At 38.8% G+C, this 24,597-nt stretch overlaps 1 protein-coding gene and 1 long non-coding RNA gene across 2 annotated transcripts in view; one reads left to right on the plus strand and one right to left on the minus strand.

The window, feature by feature from the left end:
* Positions 1-4,326, minus strand: part of zbtb7c (zinc finger and BTB domain containing 7C) — a 28,345-nt gene extending 24,019 nt beyond the window's left edge. Inside the window, exon 1 of the mRNA XM_088434180.1 lies at positions 4,220-4,326. The gene's annotated coding sequence lies outside the window, so the exon portion shown is untranslated. The remainder of the gene's footprint in view (positions 1-4,219) is intronic.
* Positions 156-14,937, plus strand: LOC148411594 (uncharacterized). The gene is made up of 3 exons (XR_015867878.1): positions 156-190; positions 2,253-2,341; positions 14,842-14,937. It is a non-coding gene; the product is annotated as an uncharacterized LOC148411594 (long non-coding RNA).
* Positions 14,938-24,597: the final 9,660 nt, after the last annotated feature.

The raw sequence follows: 24,597 nt of genomic DNA on the forward strand, positions 1-24,597 counted from the left end.
TGTGTGTTGGGGGGGGGGGGGGGGGGGGGGGGGGCTGTGTGTAGCGCTGTAAAAGAATGAAAAAAGCAGTTATCTTAGAAACACAACATAACAAAAAAGAAGTGCTGCACCCAGCTGGGCCCTCCCACCTCCTCCTCCTAGACCAAAACTATTTGGCAGCCTTCCACTACAAGTCCACCTGTGCTCACGGGTAAGGGAGTGACACACACGCACACACACACACACACACACACACACACACACACACACACACACACACACACACACGTCAAGCCTTGGGGGAAAAATACTGCTAATGGGAGGATTGTTGCAGCTAAGAAGAAAGTGCTGCTACAGTAATGACTCATGATTGCACACTGATAGATTCATAATTTTAATGTATCGTAATAACTGGTAATGGAGAACGTATAGTAAACAGGCTGTCACATAATGGTTATTTTAACAACTCAATTGTCAAGCAGGTGTAGAAATGAGATGTAAATGATATGTAATAAGACTTAAATAAAATAAAGCTGCTTAGTCTGATGACACATAATGCAGAAGAAACAGGAAGCACAGCGCATCCGCAAAATACTCACAGCACTTCTTTCACGTTATTTCATCTTACAGCCTCATTCCAAGTTGTATTTCTTTTTCTGTACAAAGTACCTCATTAAAACAATGTGATTTGAACTAAGAAATCACATTTACATAAGTATTCACGGCCATGAAGTTAAATATTGAGCTCAGGTGCATCTTTTTTTCCCACTAATCATTCTTGAGATGTTTTAACACCTCAATTGGAGTCAGTATATTCAGTAAATTGAGTAAATTCAGTCGATTCAACATGATTTGGAAAGGCACACACCTGTCTATCTAAGGTCCCACTGTTAACCGTACAACTCAGAGTACAAACACCAAGCATGAAGTCAAAGGAATTTTCTGTAGACCTGTGAGACAGGGTTGTCTTGAAGCACAAAGGGACACAGAAAAGAGTTCATTTAAAAAGACTGCCGCGTCAATGGTCCCAATGAGCACAGTGACCTCCATTTTTTGTAAGTGGAAGATGTTTTGGAAGGACCAGGCCTCTTCTCAGAGCTGGCTGGATGTCTAAACTGAACAATAGTAAGAGAAGTGCCTTAGTCAAGGAGGTGACCAAGAACCCAATGGTCACGCCGTCAAAAGTCCAGAGTTCCTTTGTGTAGAGAAAAGAGTGTCCCGGAAAGATAAACCATCTCTCCAGAAATCACCAATGGTAGAGTATGGTAGAGTGACCAGACAAAAGCCACTCCTTAGTAAAAGGAACATGGCAGCCCTTGTGGATTTTGCCAAAATGCACCTGAATGACTCTCAGGCCATAAGAAACAAAATTCTCTGGCAAGACTATGATTGAACTCTTAGGTGAATGCCAGGCCTCATGTTTGGAGGAAACCAGTCACTGCTCATCATCAGGCTAATACAAACCCAGCAGTGAAGGATGGTGGTGGCAGCATCATGGTATGGGGGCGTTTTTCAAAAGCAAGAACTGGTAGATGAGTCAGGATAGAAGGAAAAATTAACGTAGCAATATACAGAGATATCCTGGATGAAGACCTGCTCCACAGCGCGCTTGACCTCAGACTGAGGTGAGGGTTCTTTTTTCAGCAGGACGACCCAAAGCGCTCAGCCAAGATCTCAAAGGATTGGCTTCAGAGCCACTCTGTGGCACAGTTGCCTGGAGTGGCCCAGCCAGAGCCCAGATTTGAATCCTATTGAACATTTCAGAAAATGGCTGTGCCGCAAATGGCTACCATCCAACTTGATGGAGATTGAGAATTACTTAAAATAAAATAAAAAATCGGCAGAATTGTCTAAAAATGGGAGTTATACCAACTTAACATTAAGGAAAGGCCAATGAATACCCATGTAAATCTAATTTCTTTTTTTTCAGTTTTCTGTTTTTAATACATTAAAAAAAATGTTAAAACAATATTTTGACACTGTCATAATGTAGTGTGGTTGTGTGTAGAATTTTAAGTTGAGAGTTTATTTTAATTCTGTTTGAAAATGAGTCTGTAACATGACAAAATGTGGAATTAGTGAAGCGTTGTGAATACTTTTCAGATGCAGTGAAGATGGATATTGTGTTTTGAGTATCACTGTGACATAGTTAAAGGGGAAGGCAACCTAAACATTTTTATTTCAAACTAGGCAGCCCAACTTGTTTAAACACAATATTATGATTAATATTGTGTTAATGGTATGCAAAGTCCACCCGTTTTTCTTCATCTCAGGGGGTGGCCATTTTGGCACTTGCTGTCAAATGAAATGACATCAGAGTTGCACCAGATGCCATGACGACGACATCAGAAACAACACAATCGTACATAAGTACATTTTATGTTTCATTTCATGCTAGAGGGTAACACTGAAGTGTATTTTCCACTTTAATTACTTGCTATTGGTATTTACGTAAAACATTTGTAAAATGACGCTTCAGGCAATGATCTCCATCCTTTTTTGGAGACACATTTTCTGTGAAAAATGTACTAATTAATTTTTTCATTGACTCTGACTAGAAATGTAACCTTTTGGCTGTTAGGAAGCATAATAGAGGAGGGTGTTTTTTTTTGTTTTTTTTTGAGAATTCGCAAATCAAATAATTTTGTCCTAAAGATCCACATTTGTCATTTATGTGGAACATTTTCTGCCGACAACAGGTCATTTTATTTGAAAATGAAGTTTAAAAAAAAATACGTAAGTAAAATAATTTTTGGAGGTTTAGAATGTCGATTCAACCCCCCCCTCCAAAAACACACACACACACACACACACACACACACACACACAAAGGCAAATTAAATGCTGCAAAAAATGTTAGCTGAGATGTCAGAAAATTATAATGACAATTCAAAGACCTAGTTTTTTGACATTTTACATACATTTTAGTTCACATCCATAAATACAAAATAATTGATGCTAATTAAGCATGTCCAGCACATTTTTCAAATGGCAAATAAATAAATAAATAAATGTACAGATAAATCTCAGTGCCGAGAAGTATGACTCACATTTGGAGTCTGGAGCAGACATCAACACCAAACTGGCAGCAGGGTAGGAGGGCAAATACTGTACGTGCAAAATTCCCATCAAGTGTCACAACAACCAAAACAAGAAAACACAAACAAGGCCGCATACTTTACACCTGCTTCATAGAATGACATAAAAAAAAGATAAATATGTTTTTCGTGCTTGTTCTCTGCCGATCATGCCGAGAGCTGTTCCTAATAAATTGACAGCAACGAATCAAGCCAACGCCCACGTGCTGCTGTTGCTTTCAAACAGCCACCTGTGGAGTGGGAGTGGGAGTCGCCATCTCAATACACCAAATGTGTCCATTTGTTTGGGTTTTTTTTTTTTTTTTGCTCAATTTCTTTATTTTGTGCTGGCAGGTTGGCTCTCATGTGCCCACCAACGCATGTTCTTCATATAAGCAACAAAGCCAGCAAAGACAGAATATTATCACAACCACGTTTAATCAAATAGTGGTCTGACGGTGACAATTGCTTTCAACACAAGATGGCACGAGAAGTCCCTGACTTCTGCCGTATTGTTTGCCACTGCTGTAATGGCACTGGGGAATTCCCTTGCAAAAAGTTGGCATTTACAACAGAACAGTTACTGTATATGAGATAGAGGTGAAAAATGAACGTTGTTACATAATTACATACCACCTCCTCCAAAATCTCCAAAAAACAAACTATAATCACATTGACTTAGTCCACCTGAATCAACACAACCACACATACTGTATGTAAATGTAATTGCAAGTATTTCAAACATATCTACAAGTAAAAAATAAAGCAATTTGATTGTTGTGAAGTGACATCATCTACTAATCCCTTATTTTCATATATTTTGATTACGATTTGAATCTTTTGGCTGCTGTCAAATGACCGTTGAGTCCTCAAGGAGGTTGTTTTTATGGAACTCCCAACATGGACATCCTTGTCGAAAATTCTTATTTTTGTCAATTTCACGAAACAAATTTGATCTGTTCTGTTACTACTTCCAAAGATATTAACTCTTGTGAGATATTTTGTCCAATCCTTTGATCTTTTTATCAAAAACATTTCACATCAAAGGAAAAGCATTGAAAGAAGACACTGGGAAGCTGAAATTTCACCCTGGCAGTGACAACATGCCAAAGTTCAAAATGGCATGACTACTTAGTTATCACATTTCCAGGAGTGTGCCTTACCTCAGTTAAAATACTGCAAAAATGATACGGAAGAAAATGACCCCAAAATGGTCAAAATACTGCATAGGGGATTTAAACAGCCACTTTGCAGTTCTCTTACAGCGCTGATACAACCTCTAACGTTCCCTCCGTCACCCCCCCCCCCCCCCCCACCAAAACCCTGCCCACTTAAACACGAGCGAGCGGAGATATTACCACCCCCATCTTCAAAACACACACACACACGCCTACTCTTGGCTTTGTCATAGCCATGCGTCCGTTCTCCCCATCCCACCCATCCCTGCAGTCCACTCCCCCCGCACTCCTGCCAGGCCGTGGTGTTTTTCTTAGCCTCTCCTACACGGATTTCACACAGCTCCCCTCTGCCTAAATACACAACGTCGTCCCACACAAGCTGGGCCCGGATGACCCACTGAGAGAGAAAGAGAGAAGAGGGGGTGGCTAGGAAGGAGAGCTTGGGGGAGGCAACAACATCATCAGGTGATTTCAAGGGTGGGAGGTAGATGACAACCAACATGGGATTCCAAACACTTAAGTGGAATTTTGGATTGTCCTGGGGGCCCCTTTTATCTGGCTGCATCGGGCCCTTGTGTTGGCCATCCCGGGTCAGAAGACCTGCCGTTGTGGTTTTGCCGATTCGTGACGGTGCATCAAATTATTCACTCTTAAAAAATATAATGTATTCAGTATTTCTCAAATTATATTTCTGATATTGTTCATTACTAAATTATTCATGTTCATTACTCAACAATAAGAATAATCAATTTATTGAGATGCTTCTTTACTTTATAATTGTACATTTGCTCAATTTCAGTTTTATAAACAGATAATATTCTCAAATTTCTGTAATTTCAGTTTTTCCTCCATAAAAGTTGACTGAATCTTTGTGTTGAATCAAAACACAATATTTGATTTGACCTTTGAAAAGAATAATCATTGATTTTCTCTGTTTTCTGACGTTACATGGACAACACTTTTCTGCGGTAAATTTGACATACTGTTGTGAAAATTATATTATTATTTTTTAAATCAAATTCACAGATGAATTGAGAAAATATTGGATACAATTCTTTTTTTGAAATATTGGTTAGTTATAGCCCTATAAACTAGACTTTACACAATCAAGAACTTTTTGGAACACAATCACTGATCTACGAGTTTGGAAATAAACCAATCCAATCACAAAATGGGGCAATATGTCTATTTAGATGACTTATTTACTATATATTGTATACTTTGTACAAAGTATCAACAAATAATATCATTCAGTCAGGTAAAACAAACAACTTGAGCCAGAATTAAGGGCAGTTACTTAAAATTAATTCAATTACTATATTTAAATTACTTCACAGTATCAGTTAAATACTGAAAATGAGGAACTGTTGCCCCTCAAATAATTCACACAACATAAAATTTGCGTGATTGATCACTCTGCAAACTATGACATCACACCCGATTGAGCAGATTTTGCTTTAAATTTTGTCAGATCACGATAAAACGCATCAGTTCTCCGTAAAATCGTCTAAAAATCATCGATCGCTTAGCCATAATTTCATCCAGTCCTTTTCAAAGCAATACGCTTTATCTGCACAATGGGACTTCCAGAGGCGTTGTTTTCAATAAAAGTGTCGTCAGAGCAGACTAAACTGCTTTGACTTGTTTACTCCCCTCGGGATGGGGCCAGTCAATGCGGGACGATATAAAAGTATATTTAGTAGATGATAATAATCAGCATGCTCTATCAATATCCACATAATGATTATGGCCGGCAGAGAGGAGAGGGCGCTGGTCACTTGTGGCTCCGAGTGGCTAAAATAGCCACGCCGCTGTGACGGTGAAGACTAGCGAGGCGATGGTAGCGCGCTGGCGGCAGCGTGCAAACCGCGCGCTGACACACACGACACAAATGACTGGCCTCCAGTGGCTTTTATCTCGTCGGGGAAGCCGAGGCGCTGCTCAGACACAGGCGACGGCCCGCCAAAAACACACCAAAAAAAAAAAGTATCAAAACATACCGAGCCGAAAGGCCAGGAAGCATTTTATTTCAGCGTCCTCATAGCGGCTTTTACAGAGGAAGACGTTTGTCTTTTATGTGACACGCTGCCTTCACAAACTGTTTTTATAAGCCGGAGTTTATTTAGTGTGCGCGGCGGAGCACCGCAATTTACATAAATGCAGCTTGTTATAAAATACATCGAGTGACGATGATTTTTGTTACCCCATAAAAGAGCTTCATGCCAAACAAACTAGTGATAAGACTAAATGTGATCTCATTTTAGCTCAGGGCCCACATGGAGCAAAATCTGTTTTCAAATGAGCTGGAATATTAAAATAGTGCTATGTCCAGTAACTTAAAAACATTATGTCACTTAAATGTACATTTTTGCCATATGCGCCGGCCTGTTCCCAATTCCTAGCAAATTGCAACTCCACTGTAAATATAATGTGCAAATAAATAGTTGTAGAAGTCATGATATCACATCAAATATGGAAGTGCTGTGTACTGACTGCTGAGCTGTGAATAAAGTAAATATATAAAAAGAAAACTAGACTGATTGTTTCGAATGCAACACGTTTAGCTGTATTAGTTACAGTACCTATGTGGTCTTTGTGTGTAAAAGTGGCCATTTTTGTCTATTTATTATGGGGAGTGGGTTCAGTCTAATTCATTATTTTTATTACTTCAGAAAATTAAACCTTCCTGTAGGCTTTGTGTTGGAGTCGGCCCTCGGGCGGTATGTTTTATCGCAGTGACAAAATGTATCCTTTGCTGGTTGAGCAATAACACTGTTTTTGTGATTGCATTTTTGTGCTACTTTTTATATATTTGCATATTTTGTTTGCAGTTGTGTTCTCTGCTTGTTTTTTGCCTCATCCCTATGTTTGTAGCACTTGGTTGCAGTGTGTTAGCTACTGTATAAAGCCCATGAAATATGACCCCTTAAAAATTTACAATGTATTTGCAAACTGTGATGTAGCAGGTATGATATTGTGTATTGATTTTTGATGCATTTGTATCAATACTGTATCGTTACTTTACAATATGGATATTTTGTCGACCCCAAGTGTGTATGCGTGTGTGTGTGCGCGTGCATGGCCCCGTCTCCCAGCTGCCAGTGTGTAGCGCTCAATCCGGCGGAGGCGCGGGCCTAATTACAGGCGCAAGGCTACAAATTTAGCCAGCATGCTAACCATAACAGAGGACGCAGCAGGGAGGGGATGGCCCGGAAAAGTCACGGGCCGGACGGGAGGTTCATGAGAGCGGACCACAGGGATGAGGAGGGAACAGGGGGTGGGTTTGGCGGTGGTGCGACTCTATTTCAGGATGCGCCCGCCGCTTTCGTTATTTAGCATCATCTGCAACCTACAATTGACGAGCGAGAAAACCCCCGCCTCAGACATGCGCTCACCGCCCGGCTTTTATGCCCCGCCAAAGAATATCCAATTAAAAAAGAAAGAAAAAAAACAAGAACATCACTTTACTTCTTTGTAGCAAACATCTAACGACGCTCACGCCCAGAGTCAAAGGCTTCCATATAGGGGTGTGTGTATGTGTGTGCGGACAGTTGAGCGAGCGCTTGTGTTGGCAGTCCAACTCAAAGCTCACCCACGACTCTACCACTTCCACCCACAGTGTCCTCTATACAGCTGCTCTCGCTGAGCCAAACTCACACCTCAGCCTCATCCCTCATTCCTCTCCTCGACATGACACCCTCCTTCCATCCGTCCATTTGTCCGTACGTCCAGATATTTGGCCATCCGCCGGCTATCGATCTCTGCCCGCCCGGTCCGATTTTCCCCTTCCAATTTCGTCCGTACCTAAATTCACAAATTCATCAGATAATTTACCTGTGCATCCCTGTGGAGATGATGAACCTCAGCGCACATTCGTCCAATTAAAAATAATCCCTGAGACCGTTCGAAAGAAGCGATGACTCAGCGACGAAAAAGTCATCAACAAGAACAGAGGAGTTGACTCACATAATAACAGCTCGTGGTGAGCTCTGTTCAATGTTTGTCTGCTCCTTAACACTTCTTTGACTCTTTTCTGACCACAAATGTGTCAGGTCTTCATCAGTCTACCATTTTCTTACCCTCCGCATTAAAATACATCCATACCAATTGGATGAAATTGTCCATTTCAAGCCATTCTTTAGCTTTTTTTTTTGTTTGTCCAAGTAGAAGTCAGCACATCTCATACAATTTAGCTAAGCTTTTAGCTATTTATATTTTGATTTGACTTATTTAACCAGAGAACAAAAAATAATAATTGAGAATGAATTAATAATTTGTGGTCAAGACAGGCCGACACTTAATCGAACTTCCACAACACCCTTTTCCTTTTAGTAGACATTTCATCACCCATGTCATCTATCCCTCAAGCGATTCTTCAATCTTTTTCTTTTGGTTTTGTTTTGTGCCTACCTTATTATTTGCTCGATTATGGAACATAGTCTGCTCGGGGAGTGAAGAGAATAAGAATTTCACTGTGGTATTACTACGCATGTGACAATAAAACTCTTGAATCATTTGACTTTTGATAGCTATTTGTCCGTCCATTCTTTATCCGCTCGTACCCCAATCCCACCTGCCATCCGACCATTTTCTATCTGCGTGATATACCATGGTTGAATCTATCTTCTACACTTGTTATCGTTGCCAGTACAAGACAAACGTAGTCGTCAAAAATTCCTCCGATTTTTATGTCTGATGTGTCACAAAGGCGTCCATGACAAGTAAGTGATCCGACCTAAACAAAATCCCAAACACGCGCGGGTAAGTTGCTGCGATGCCCACGGTAACCCCGGTGCTCACCTTTCATAAGCGACGCCCACCACCAGTTGAAGCCCTGCCGCGTTAGCGGTGCATTGTGGGGAATGAGGAAGAGTGGGTGGGTGGGCGCGCGACCTGTTGACCTCTCAGCTTAACTGGCTCGGGGCGCTGTCTATGTCTCCCAACGCCCATCGATCGCCCTCAACCTCCAAACTTTATCTTTTTTAAAGGTCCCCACAGTGTGCACACCTCCTGGGCTTTTTGTCAGTTTATACTCTTGTACTTTTACACAGCTGGCCTCCAGCTCATTAAATTCTATATACAGTAGTGCAACTGTAACAGGAGAGTTTTTAATGAGGAGGAGCTGTATGCTCATTAACTTAAGGTCTCACCCACACACTACTGTATATCAATTAAAAGTAAATATGGACATTTGCAGTATTTTATTATATTATGTTTATGTTGAATGACGAGCAGATCGTAACATCAGTCTGATAGAACTTTTCCACTATGAAATAGGGAAGCTGTTCTTGGGAGGCTTCAAGGGACAGTCAGGAATATTTAATGATGAAAAAAATAAGCTATTCCTTTTATAAACCCACTACAAACTTCAATAACATGCAATATTTTTTTTTTCATCACATCAACGCAATGTTATTATGTTTGCGTCTTGTGTGCTGCAGACTTTCCGGTTTCTATGCCAATCGTGAATAAAACAGGAAGAAGAAGAAGAAGAAAAAGATGGTTTATATGCTGATAGTAAATAAAATAAAGCCTAAATTAAACCTAAATTATTTCCATTTTTCCCAGAAAAAATGATACTCAAAATTTTTTTTCTCTACAAAAAACAATTACCTTTTTTTTTTATTCATTATTCAAAGATTCGTTTTCTTTATTTATGCCCATATGTTTAAACTTTTCTGTGAAAATCGGATTTCATATTTATACAAGTTTCTAATGAATATACAGCACACATATGAGAGTATGACTCATGTCTCTTTTTTGGTGATGACTTGTGAGATTTCTGGAATCTATTCATATGGGTGGGTGGGTTAGGTCATTTTCCGTATTTGCGGATCCGTTTAGTTTTGTGTTTGTTCCCTATGTTCCCATTGTTCACAACTTGTCCGCTCATTTGGTTTGGTTTAGTTTGGTTTTTCTTGTCACCCCTGTTCAATGTGTAAACCAATCAGAGGCTTCCAGCTGCCCACGTCTCGTCAAGGTGTACCTTGCTGTTGAAATTTGTTTCAACTTAATTATCTTTTTTTTTTTTTAACTCAGTTCTTTGTTCTTGCAATTCTTTTTTTTCTGACGTGGTGAGTGATTTGTTACTTTCAATCGTAATTAATTTGCAAGTTTTTTAATTAACTGCAATCTTTTTGTTCACAGTGCCTTGCTGGCCTGACTTTTGTGTTTGAAAATACAGTACATTTTTTTGAAGGGGGTGGCATTCCTTCTGCTTCACTATGCTTGGGTCCGCCATCAACTTTACCACATAAACCATCTACAGTATATATCATATATACTGTTCATACAGTACAGTACAGTAAATGCTATTTTTGTCAAGCCATGACTTCAAACAAATTACTATCATCAAAGTTCATGGCTTCTTTTGTCGTTAAAGAAATGCAGTTTTTTCCCCCTACATTCACTTTTAATACATATATGTATATAGTTTTGATAGATGTATACTTCCTATCCTTGTCTATACTTATACTTATAACAGTAGTATTGGTTTAAAACTGTTTGTATAATTATCACATTCATGTTGATGTAATGAATATTTGTATGTGTTGGAATTATTGTATTGTATGGGGGGGGGTCCTAAATAGCAGGTTTCGTGGGGGTTTTCCGGTCCCCTTTAACTGTGAAAAAAAGAGGGAACGCTATATATAAAATCTAGTCTATTCACCCTCTGTTCTTGTACTGATCAGCTAATGACAAGAAAGTTCCTAAAACGCAAGCATGACACAGGGCAGGAAGGACTGTGTCGATATTAAGCATTAGTCACGTGACAATGATCGTCCCCCCGCACCGCCATTTTCCATGTCCTCATCCCTCCACCCTGTCCGCCCGATTCCTTTCCTGGCTCTCTGAGAAGGAGAGCCTTACCTCGAGGCGCTGACCTCGCCCCCGAGACCCCCGGGGGGGACGCTGACCATTACTTGGCTTCAGGGCATCTTGCTGTTATCCCACCTCAGACAGAAATAGCATCGATCATTGCCCTCCTTGCCTATTAGCGCTGTTCCCGACACTGGTGAACATGACAAGAGGTTTAACATACAGTGCAAGAAGTAATGATCTTCAACATTGACATCATTGCTACATTACACCATGATGGGAGGAGAGCATGGATGATGTTCAGGAGGAGTAATCTGATTTAAAAAAAAGTTAGAAATTGAATATATATATATATATATATATATATATATATATATATATATATATATATATATATATATATATATATATATATATATATATATATATATATATATATACACATATGAGGAGATTGAGCCGTATGCTATGACTCGAGGAATTCTTGTGCTGGCAAGACAAGCAAGGTGGTGAAATAAACACACGTTTGTACAGGAATTATCAAATTAGTGTGACGTTCTGCTTCCCAAACATTTATAGCATTGAGATATTGTACACTTGAAGGCATGAACTTGCACTGAACATGTGGTCATTGCTGTTTTATAGACTTTTTCATGTTTGCAGTAGCCAAATAGCAGTTTGTTTTGGCGGAACCAAATAAGAAGCTAGTAGTTAGAAGGAAGAGCAGACCAAAAAAAGAACAAAACTAAAAAAGTTTTTAATTATGAGTCCATTGAAAGTGGACTTTGATTTTTGATGCTTGTTTGTCAAGTTAACTTGAAAGGTAAAATCTAATTGTGGTGTCTCACTTTTGTCACATTATTTTTGTTTGTTTTCTCAAAAAAACATGATGGAAAATTTGGACCTTTTTCTCTGTCGAAAAGAATGACTTTTTCCCGTTTTCTTTGTATTAAAGCAAAAATGTATTCTTGTTAATTTGAGTATTCTTCCAGATTTATTCCTCACTCGTATGTCACTTTTTTCAGCAAAAAATACCATATTATGTTAAATTGCATGAAAAATCACTATATTTTTCTAAAGATATGATCATATTCTTGCAACGTTCTGTCCTGACTTTTTTTTCTTGGAAGTACAAAAGTCTCAATAAATACTAATGTATTTTTTTCCCCAAATAAAGGTTTTGTTTTTTTTTTTTCATTTGAAATTTTAAAAATAATTTTCTTCTAATATCCAATTGTCTTCACATATGCTCTCAAACGATAACATGATTTTTGGGAAGATTAAATTCTATCAAAAATACCACAAAATATATTTTTTTAATTTGGTACAATGGTGAATGGACTTGCACTTTTCCACCTCCAGTCCTCAAAATGCTTCCCACTGCGATTATTATTCTAACTAACCCCCCCAAATATTGTAACACAAATATTGTTTTGTGTCTCTTTAACACACCATGTTATTACAGTATTATAAGGATTCCCCTCCCCAAATTTTTCAAGCAAATTGCAACTCTTTGCGCAGAAACTGACAATTTATTTTCAGCCAGAAAAAAACCTCACCATTTTCAACTTCTCACTTTAGTTTTTCAAAACATATATCTTTATTCATGGCTTTAAAAAACCCTAACCCTAAAACATTCATTCACAAGTACAACTTTGTCTTCTAGAAATGACATGCCTCAATTCTCACAAGTTCGCATCAGATTTACTTTGTAAACATTACTAATAATGAACTCATTAAAATAAGAGTAGAAGTGAACAACCTCCACATCCAGCATGTACCGCCCCGAAAGTGAAACTAATGAAAACAGTTTTAGCATTTGTCCCATCCGCTCTGCATTCTGCATTGCAAATGACGGGTGTATGTGAGGGGGGTGTTTAGGGGCGTTCAGGGGGTGTGCAAGTAATGAAGCTCATGCAGCGTGAGAAGGCCAATTAAAGCTTGTGTGTGGTGGCCGCCATGGCGCTGTGCTCGGGCTCCCTCCAGGCTAGAAGACACAAGCTAGTAAACACCCTCTCACACACACATTCGCGTACACCCATGAGATCCCAAAATTTAGATTGACACTTTGGATTTTCTACCTCATTTAGCTACATGGATACAGCAAAATATTAAGAAGTGTGATGCACTTTAGCTGGAATGTCTTTTAAAAGTGTTAATGAAATTAATAATTACATTAATTAAACACTTCAAGTTTCCTCAAATCTGTTCTACATACTGTACATCATATATGCTTGACAAACAGTTACCGTAAGAGTTTTTTTTCTCATCATTTAGAAACCTTATTGTTCATTTGCTGCCTACTCTATTGAAATGTGTTGCTAATAAAAACATTTTTTAGAGTAATTAATGTAAAGACTATTCATAAAAAAGTTTTGTAGAAGTTCATTATCTATCTATCTATCTATCTATCTATCTATCTATCTATCTATCTATCTATCTATCTATCTATCTATCTATCTATCTATCTATCTATCTATCTATCTATCCCTCACTACTGTTTCCATCTATCCATTCAGCTACCTACCTACCTCCCTACCTATCTACCTACCTCTTTACCTATCTACCTACCTATCAATCTACCTACCGACCTACCTAACCACCTACTACCTACCTACCTCCCTACCTACCGACCTACCTAACCACCTATCTACCTACCTCCCTACCTATCTACCTACCTACCGACCTACCTATACCTCCCTACCTACGGACCTACCTAACCACCTATCTACCTACCTCCCTACCTACCTACCGACCTACCTAACCACCTACCTCCCTACCTATCTACAGTACCTACCTCCCTACCTATCTACCTACCTACCTACCTACCTAACCACCTACCTACCTTCCTACCTACCTACCTACCTACCTACCTACCCACCCACCTACCTACCTATCTACCTACCTACCTACCTACCTACCTAAATACCTACCTACCTACCTACCTACCTACCTAAATACCTACCTACCTACCCACCTACTTACCTACAGTACGTTGTCTCCAGCTGATTCAGTCAAGAGTGGTGAGGTATGGACCTGTTTACACCGGTTAGAGAACATGGAAAGGTATTCCATTTGAGGCGTTTATTAATTGTGGTCTTTTGATATATACACACAATCATAAACTCGGTGGAACACAGATGGTGCGCAACTTTGGGTATTTATGGCAAAATGAACTTGAGCTGTGTTGCGAGGAAAAAGATAAACAACTGCTTCAAGCGCATTCAACGTTACACTGGCACGGCGTTCACTGACCGCTCACAGTGTGGGAAATCTGAAACACTTAATCCGCAACAAATGAAGCACAGTTTACGTAGGTCTCAAAAACCAGTCCTCGAGGGCTGCAAACCTGCATGTTTTCCATACTGCTCTCTTAAACACACCTGATTCTAATGATTAGGATCATTTTCAAGCTCCTGCAGGGCTTGTTGATGAGCTAATAATTTGATTCAGGTGAGTTAACGACAGAAGAATCAAAAACATGCAGGATTGCGGCCCTCGAGGACTGGAGTTTGAGACCTATGGAAACCTCTTCATATGAACAAAAGAAAATATGAAGTATTTACAAAAGATGAGATTTTGCGATAGTTTTTACAATGTTACCAAACTCTTGGCACATCTTATACACAAGAACATCAAAAATACCAGAATTTGACCCTGAAATTAAGCATGCGTCCTATACACAGGTGCATCCTATATTTGGGGAACTTTGTGTGTTTGTGTGGCTTAACTACATTATAAATAACAAGTTTATTCCGTCACATTCTCTTTCATTTTGTGTTTTTCAGTGCATCACTCGTTCCTAACTTAGCAGTATTACCTGTAAAAAGACACAAGCTTCATGGAGGAAGGACAATGTGAAGGATGAGGAGGTGTCACAGGGGTCCGCCTGTGTCAAGCCATCACATGGGGTTATTGTGGGGAGGTGTAAATTAAAGCATGCAGGCGACGTCTTGCACCTCTAACCAAGCCCACTCTCCCCACTTTGCTACCTTGACCTCAGTGGGATCACTGGCCTGCGTGTGTCGGTTTCAGAGAGGACACACATTCAGGTGAGTCACAGGTGGAGCTGCTGTCGCTGCGTATTTGAGGCCTATCATCCCGAGAGTGGAGGGGGTGTAAACAGCATAAACTAACCATTCTGATGGGAGTGTGCTTGTGTGTGGTTTTGCGCATGTGCGCGTGCTAGTGTAAATTAAAGGGCCAACACCACCTTTTGGGTTCAAGACGTCATTTTTCCTCATGGCTATCATCAGAATTTTCCTCTTTGTCATCCCTGGTATGCTGCGGTGACATGACACACACAAAAAAAGAAACTTGGAAATGTTTTAAGAAAAAGGAGGTTGACTGTTGGTACTCCCCCCACCCAAAATATGACTTCATGCTCCTAAATGGTGATTTATTTTTGTCTCTGTCGCGTTTTGTATTTTTTTTTAACAGATTTTATTGATTTGAGTTAATTTCTTGTCTGAATCAATTGAAAATCCTGGAAAAAGTTGTTTTTGTACCTTATTTACATGACTTATGGCAATTTTTTTGCGTTATTTTTCTTGGTTGCATATAACATTATTTTATTCCTGAAGGAAAAAAAAAATACTGTTCATGTTAAGTTGCATATTTCCTCCCAAAAATGCAAAGTCATTCTCATAACTTTTTGGGGCAAAAAGGAACGTTATTCTTTTAAGTTAAGACATTTTCTGGGGATTACATCATACTTGTAAGTTGTGAAAAATATTATTATTATTAATATTATATTACATGGAGGGGTGGCACTCCTCTGGAGGTCGCCATGTCTGTTATAGCTACGAACAGCCAGAGGAGGAGGGTGTATTGCTGCATTTACTGCAATGCCCCTAAAGCTCCCACGGGCGCAGGTGAAAAATTACACGTAGGAAACGCGGTCTATCATTTGTGTCCACTTGAGTGGGCATTTGTTTTTGGGCTTTTGACTCATTGGAGCTACCCGGGCATGGTCAGAGGAGGACACCCTCGGCTTTGTAATGATGTCTCATGTGTCTGAGCGTGATGTGATTAAATTGGACACAAATGAAAAAGCTGCATTTCAGGGGGGTTACATTCCTGTACATCAATGAAAGGTCTTGAGATGATTACGGTCAGACTGTATTATTTCCTTTTGGAAAAATTAATCTACAAAATGAATTAACAACATTATGCCAGATTATTGAGTCATCCTGAGTCCTCTCAACTTGTTCACAGCAGACATAATTGTTCAAAGTGATTTCTTTTTTGGCCTGCTAAAATTAAACCCTACCAAATTAAAATGGTGGATGGAAAAATCCTGTTTTTTTTCTCCATGCTGCAGCCATATATGTGCTTTTAGTCGCCCGTACGCGAGTACTATCGCGAGCCATGTGACTCAGCGTGGCTTTCGGTGGCCACATCATCGGGATGTCCTGGCGCGTAGACCATAATCATCTCCTGACATTAAAGGCCACTCGTTTTGCTCTGCTGTGTAATAAAAGGGGACTTCCACCAAAACATCTTATAACTTTCTACAAATCACAACCCATCAAAAGGCTTCCGTGTTTAGTGTTTATTCCTACTTTGCCGTGTGAAGGCAACACGGATGACATACGGTTAGACGTCTAAGTATAGTTATATTATGCGCTCTTGTATATGTGTTAACAGGTCCTGAGCGTATGCCCTGTCCCAGGATATCATGACTGGTGTCGACTGAAAATCGGACTGTCCAACTATAAATCAATGTCAGGCACTTCTCAAATTTTAACTTTTTATTGTGGATAACTGACATGAATGCCCAATTTCTTTTATTCTCCTGAGACTCAGCCTAATTATTTGTTTCCACTGAAAAAAAATAATATAAGAAAATCTTTTGAAAAAAAAAATGTATATCATTTGACTCATTTGATTTAGCCTATGAAGTCCCACTGCTCAGATACTCAGAATACTCAGATACTGCTCTGATTTCTGCAGACATAGGTCGGTTGTGGAGCGCTGAGTTTAAGGGTTCTTGTCATTCATCAACTAATTAGGCGCCCGTCAGTGTTGGACTGATGGACTGCCCGTTATAGGTGATGGACCTCTGGTTTTGAGAGATATCATTGTGGCTGAATATAAAGATTGAGTTCAAGTCAAGCACACTGTGGAGTTCAATGTTTACAGTTGACTTCTGCTATTTATGTTGGGTTCATTTAAAATTGGTGGCCATTGAAATGCATTTTTTGAAGGGGGCAGGAAACACAAAATATACGCTGAAAAACGCAGAAAAAAAAACCTAGAAAATATTTATATCTTAAAATAATTTGGAAAACATTTAAATGAAAAAATTAATAATTCCTCAGGTGCAGAACCACGAAGGCCAACTTTATTGCAAACAGGAACCCTCAGGTCTTGTTTCTGTGTATAACTGACAATTTCACAAATAAAAACACAAGGTAATCAATAAAACGTCTCTCAACATCGGTCAGTGGCAGTGCTCCAAAAGAGTGGGATGAACATGAAGACAAACCTGAGACGGACGAGTTAGACGGATAGAAAAGGGGAAAAGGAGAACGAGCAAGTCAGTGTTTTAGACGGGAGGCAAAACTCTCAAAAAGTCTGAGAAAGTCTCCAAATAAAGCACCCAGAGGGGGGAAGAAGAGCGGGAGGGCGTAATCTCTGCCTTCACCAGAGAGGAGAGGAGGGTGGGGAGGGTTTTGGACCTCGCTTCACACGCACACACACACACGCACACACGCACAAACAAGTCGGCCATGCCAGGCGGTTAGGTGGGAGGATGTAAGGGAGAGGGCTACACCCTTGAGCTCCAGCTTTGTTGTGTGACACATACACAGCCCACCCTTGCATTCCCACCCCTAAATTTGGCCTTGAATACAATTGCAGGTTTGAGGGCGACAAATCGGACCCTGCCACGCCGGCGCAACCAACTCAGCCCAGGACTGGCCCAAGAACAAATCAATGGAAAGAGGAGGATGTAAAGATGATTTTTAACACAATTTCACTCCCGAAACTTTAAAAACATGTTCAAACATCACATCAACACATTTAAATGTTAACATTTAATGTAACAGCATAATATTTTGGAATACATCATAAAAATAGCCCACGGCTACACTTACACAAGGCAGGGCCGCATCGTAAAATGTGCAAACTTTTTTTTTTTGAAGGAGAGATGCGTCTTTCATTGTGGCTTTTGTGGAGAGTTTTTTTTTCTTTTTTTAATAGCAGAAAAGTGTGTGGCTGTAGCTACTGAAGCAGACATTTTTTTCATGACCTCTATGGCTGCACACATTTCACTCCCCACCACTTCATATACTGGCTATAAACATGTGTGTACACATTCAGTGTTTATTCTGAGTGTGCATCCCACCCCATGACCGCTTTGGGCTCTAACTCATTCTCCACTTAATTTACTGTCCTCTACTACTGGTCTACTGCTGTATACAGTAATTAACGTGCCTAACACATACGCACACATACATAGACAGGTGCATGAAAACACAATCATACACTCATAATTATACCCGTTGCACACACACGCACACGCTTACACACACAAAGAGAAAAGTTAATAAGAGCAATAAAATGAATTGATAGGGTAAGATGGGGCTCAAGCACACTTGCTAATTTGGGAAACATCTTCTAGTCCTGTAGTTTTCATTTCTGTTAAATACAGATTTTAGACAAATCCTTTGGTAAGCCTATTAAATGGGCAGTATAATTTTTTGTTTTTAATTGTATATAATATGGCCTGCCATTGGCAGAGCAGAGCAAGGTGCACCCAGCAGCTCACCTGAAATCAGCTGGTATAGGTCAATCCATACTTAATATATATATATATATATATATATATATATATATACAGTGGGCCCCCGGGTTACGAACTTAATCCGTTCAGCGGCTACGCTCGTATCTCGAATTGCTCGTATAGCGGGCAATCCAAACCCATGTTAATTCATGAATGCGTGCAACGCGCGCCGAAGCCGCGCACCGAAGCCTTAGGTAAAACGACTCACTGTGTACATATATTAAAATTGAGTGACATAATCTGCTGTACACTTTCATTATATAATGAATACAATGGTTAAATAGCTTTTACCTATGAAACGACGAGACTTGAGCTGGGTGTAAGCAGAGGGGGGCAGAGTCCAACGCTCAAAGGTAACACGGCGATAGATATGCTATTGGTCTTACAGTGTTACAGTAACTCTTTCAGTCAGGGTGCAAATCACGCAGATACTAAAACATCATCCTCTTATTTCTTTCTTTACCGCTGCTAGTAATTTTAGAAGCTATGTCTAACAGATAAAGTTTGCAAAGTCTTCACAACATTCCGTTTTTCACTAATTTTCTCTCCTTCCTTCCATCCTGTCCCATCAAGCTAGATAAAGCCGTTCGGCCAATAGCATATCGGCATTTCTGTGATTGACATGTGACGCCGGCCAATAGCATCTCCGTGAGTGAGACCGGGTGACCTTAATCGACCAATAGCATATTCGCATCTCCGTGACTGACTGATAATTATTCGCACTTTTTTTTTTAAACGGTTGGAATGTATTGACAATTAATTTAAAAAAAAACCACACATTTAAACCAATGACAATTCTTTGTCCTGCAATCGGCACATTTAATTTCATGTCAGCTGTTTTTCCCTTTAGCTGTACAAACACTACACTTAAATGGTAATATATTTAGACACCGTGAGTGAGACAGTCAGTGTGACGTTGTAAGACCAATAGCGTTCACGTTACTGCCACAAGTAGCTACTAATGATTGATGATGTCGCTACTGTTGATTTTATTGACGCAATTCAACGAGAACTTTTCCACATACTCAATGGCCGGCATGTCGAATTGCGCGTAGGACAAAAATCTCCCTGATCCACGCTCGTAAGGCGAATTGTTCGTAAATCAGGGTGCTCGTAAGCCGGGGGCCGACTGTATATATATATATATATATATATATATATATATATATATATATATATATATATATATATATATATATATATATATATATATATATATTTATATATATGGCCTTCTCGCTTGGCTCAGTCAATATATCTCCTGCTTCCATGCTTCCTGCTTCCTCCCCATTTCAGCCAGCCTCTGCCACCTGTCTGACCTTAAATAAACCAGGTATTCACCATTCCTGTCTGCCTGCACGTGCAGACAAAAATGACCAGGGGTGCTCATAGCAGTAGTTTGTGCAGAGTGTCAATAGCTCTGATGTAATTACTTCGATTTCTGGCAGCCACCCCAGTTTTATGTCATTGATATACTGCACTGTTGCTGCCTGTCAACGACAGTGAAATGTAGACTCCCATCTGTTGTGAAACTTGTCACTTGACTGACACACAAGGCACGCTTGCTGCATGTCTCACTGCATAGATACATATGTAATTTTATCATTATTTAAGTTACACAATATACATCTTACTGGTACAAACAGAGTAATAAGTATATTTTAAATGAAAATATGAATAATAGGATCGTCTCAGTCCGACACTAATATAGAGTATCAGTCCAATATCAGACATAAAAAACTTTATTGGATAATTTTAGTCTACATCCTGATTTTAGCATCCTGATTTTATTGCAGACTCTGCTTCCATTATTTTTCGTCCTGTGTTATTCCAACCATAAACTGAATGGAAAGTATGAAAAATATGAAACAGGCCTTCCTGTGTGGAGTTTGCAGGTTCTCCCGTGCTCATGTGGGTCTTCTCTGGGCACTCGGATCTCCTCCCACTTTCCTAAAACATGCATAATAAGTGTATTGGACCCTTCAAATTGCCCCGTGATTGTGAACGATTGTCTGTCTCTGTGTGCTTTGTGATTGGCAGGCGACCAGTCCACGGTGCCCCGTGCTTACTGCCCAAAGATAGCTGGGATAGGCACCAGCAAGCTAGTGACCCTATTGGATATTAGCGGCTATAGACAATGGATATATGTTATTTTGCACTTGATTGTGTATAATTTGTTTTTATTGACATCATTAGGCTTATTTCTGAGGGTCCTTGAATTTATTTTTAAATAATGTTGATTTATTTTTAAATAATGTTGTTTTTTGTTTTTTTTGTAACACAAATGTTTGGCATAAAGAGGTCATAATTTGATACATAGTCTTTCCACTTACTGTTCTTTGTTTGAAGGGAATCACTTGATCAAGTTTAAAGTCATGTCTTGGGACAACCCAGATAAATGAATGAATACATTTGAGCTTGGTTATATTTCAAGCAGCTCGCATGCTTTAAAAAGAAAGTGTGGGCACCACTGCTGGGGACAATATCTTCCAGTTAAAGCAAAAAAATAAAAAATCAGTTTGGTGAGGAAGTTTTTTTTTTTTTTTTTGCAAGTAATGGAGCATATTTAAAAAAAATGTTAAAAGATGATTTTGCATGGGTCTATTGGATAACATTTCCTTTGTCAGGCATTTAAGGTCATGAGTATACTTCTCCCACCCTGTATCCTTCCTCCCATGCTCCCTTCCTGTAGTCCTCCCTGCACCTGATATCATTTTCTCCTCCACCCCAAGAGCCTCAACTCCCCCATCCTCCCACCCTCCCTCCCTCCTCGAACTTCCCTCTGCGTTCCATCTGCCCCTTTGCCACCTCTCCCACTGCCTCACAGCAGACCCACCTACTCAACGGGTGCTCGGTGTGCATACACGCAGGCGAGGCATTGCCACGGTGGTGCACAAACTCAGCGGGAGGGCGGCTGACGGGCTGCCGGGTGTCAAGAGCTCCGGGCCTGCAAATTGTAAGGAACAGATTAGCTCAGATTAGAAATGTTGTTTGTATTGGACATGTTACATGGAGTTATTTACCAACAACTAAATAGTTACGGTTGTTGTGTTGGTCCTTGCTAACCAAAACAGCAGCACCTACTCATTGTGGAGTACAAAAGACTACATATATATATATATATATATATATATATATATATATATATATATATATATATATATATATATATATATATATATATATATATATATATATATATATATATATATATATATATATATATATATATACGAAACGTGACTATCACAAAGTGTGTGTGTGTGGGTGTGTGGGTGCATACATACATGCATATACTGTATATATATATATATATATATATATATATATATATATATATATATATATATATATATATATATATATATATATATATATATATATATATATATATATATATATATATATATGTGGGTGTGTGGGTGCATACATACATGCATATACTGTATATATATATATATATATATATATATATATATATATATATATATATATATATATATATATATATATATATATATATATATATATATATATATATATTTATATATATCTATTTATATATATATATATATATATATATATATATATATATATATATATATATATATATATATATATATATATATATATATATACAGTATATGCATGTATGTATGCACCCACACACCCACACACACACACTTTGTGATAGTCACGTTTCGTGTTTAAGGAAAATGTAAAATTTGCAAGATGTGACATTAATAAGTCAAAGGTAAGTCAAAGTTGGTCGTCATCTTCGAGTGCCTCATAATGACTGTTTTCCACATGAAGCTGTTCTGTCGTGCCACATGTTTTGTAATGATGATGATATAATGAGTTGACACCCACTGAAGTATTAGAAACACTGCGCTTAGCGCTATCTCTCAGTTTATGATTTGTGTGCTGCCCCCACCTACTGGCTGCAAATCCAACATTGTTTTTGTTACTCAACATAAAAACTCCCAGCACATTCGTCTGTGGGCAATCGCAACCCACACAGACACACGCCAAATTCAAATGCAATACAACAAAAGGCCTAATGAACTACTTTCCACACGCGCGCACACACACACACACACACACACACACACACACACACACACACACGCACATACACACGCATACATATATATATATATATATATATATATATATATATATATATATATATATATATATATATATATATATATATATATATATATATATATATATATATATATATATATATATGTATATGTGTGTGTGTATGTATGCGTGTGCGTGCGTGTGTGTGTGTGTGTTAAAAAAAAAGCCCATAAAAAAAAAAGCCCAGATGATAGTGTTGTGTGGGAAGAGGCTGTGACCTTAGCAGCGGCATGCAGTCCCAACTCCATGCTTGTGGTTTTGCCTTTTATAACGCGCAGATGGAACCACAGGCACACGGAAATATCATCACTGCTAATTGGTGCCTTGGTGGTGGTACCCATCCTTCAGTCTGAGGAGCAATGAAAAACAGCTATTTCTATGTCATGCATGTATTCTTCCCAACGTTTCTGTTTACTGAGAGGGGCGGAACTAGTGGTTAGCACATCCGTCTCACAGTTTTGAATCCGGGCGAGGGCCTTCTTAAAGTGCGTAACTTCTTTACACAGCTGTAAGACAATAAAAAAATATCTTTTCTTTTTCTTTGACTTTTCAAAATACAAATTTATGCTGTGTTGAAGTGATAAGCTAAGTGCTTTCAGTATTTGCAGCATCATGCAGTAGGTTTTGAGCAAGCTCCACTTTTCATACCGTCCACAAGGGGTCGTGATTACATATTTTGTAACAATGGGTCTCTGCCGTGAACAGTATCTTTTTCTGTTGCGCTTCACGTATTACTTCGTTGGGTTTTTATGCAAGAACCAAAGGGATTCAGATTCATCCTAAATTACAACTAACTGTAAAAAACAGTATCTTACAAAAATATATAATTGCGCACAGAGGTTGAAATTGTTAACAAAATAACATAATGAAATAAAATATAATAAATAAAATCATAGCGTGCAAAACATCAATCCCATGGACAGCAAACGTTAAAATATTGTTGTGCAGGTAACATAGTATTATTTTATTTATTTATTTATTTATTGCCTTTATACAGTATGTATAGCAACCTTGTAAAGTATTTTGCATAAAAGCTTATCAATGAAAAAAACAACATTTTAATTTTTCATATATTGTTCGTCCAGTTTTCTTTTCGGGGTTATTTTAATTCATTTAATTTATGAATAATTTCCATTAAATGTGTACAAATTAATAACATTATTATGTTTTTTTGCCGACATCTCTGTACCTGTTCGTCAGTAGTGAGATAAGAAAAGTAAGATTTTATAGATAATTTAATTCAATTAGTAATGTATTAGCAAATGTATATCCCGTTTTTGTCTCAAAAGTGGATTTCATTTGTGCCCTTTGCTTTCTTTTACTGAGCAACGACTGAAACGCACCATATTTGTTTTTGCTCCCATTTTTTCGAGCTGAACTCAAAAAGCTCTCAACTAAACTCAACAAAAACTAAAACTATAGTTATTTTTCTTTGAACACAAAAGTCCTAAAATATCCTGAAATTTCCTGTTCAGTGTTCGCTCTTCTCTGAGACGCCGGTGTTATTTATTGACTACATTTCCCATGATGCACCCCCCTCCGGCTTGCACGTGTCAACGCTGCCAGCAAACCGGACTAGACGTCACATTCCTGCATTCCCTTTCGC

The sequence above is a fragment of the Hippichthys cyanospilos genome, chromosome 15 (assembly GCF_059441005.1).
Source record: "Hippichthys cyanospilos isolate Australia breed blue-spotted pipefish chromosome 15, RoL_Hcya_1.0, whole genome shotgun sequence".
NCBI lineage: Eukaryota > Metazoa > Chordata > Actinopteri > Syngnathiformes > Syngnathidae > Hippichthys > Hippichthys cyanospilos.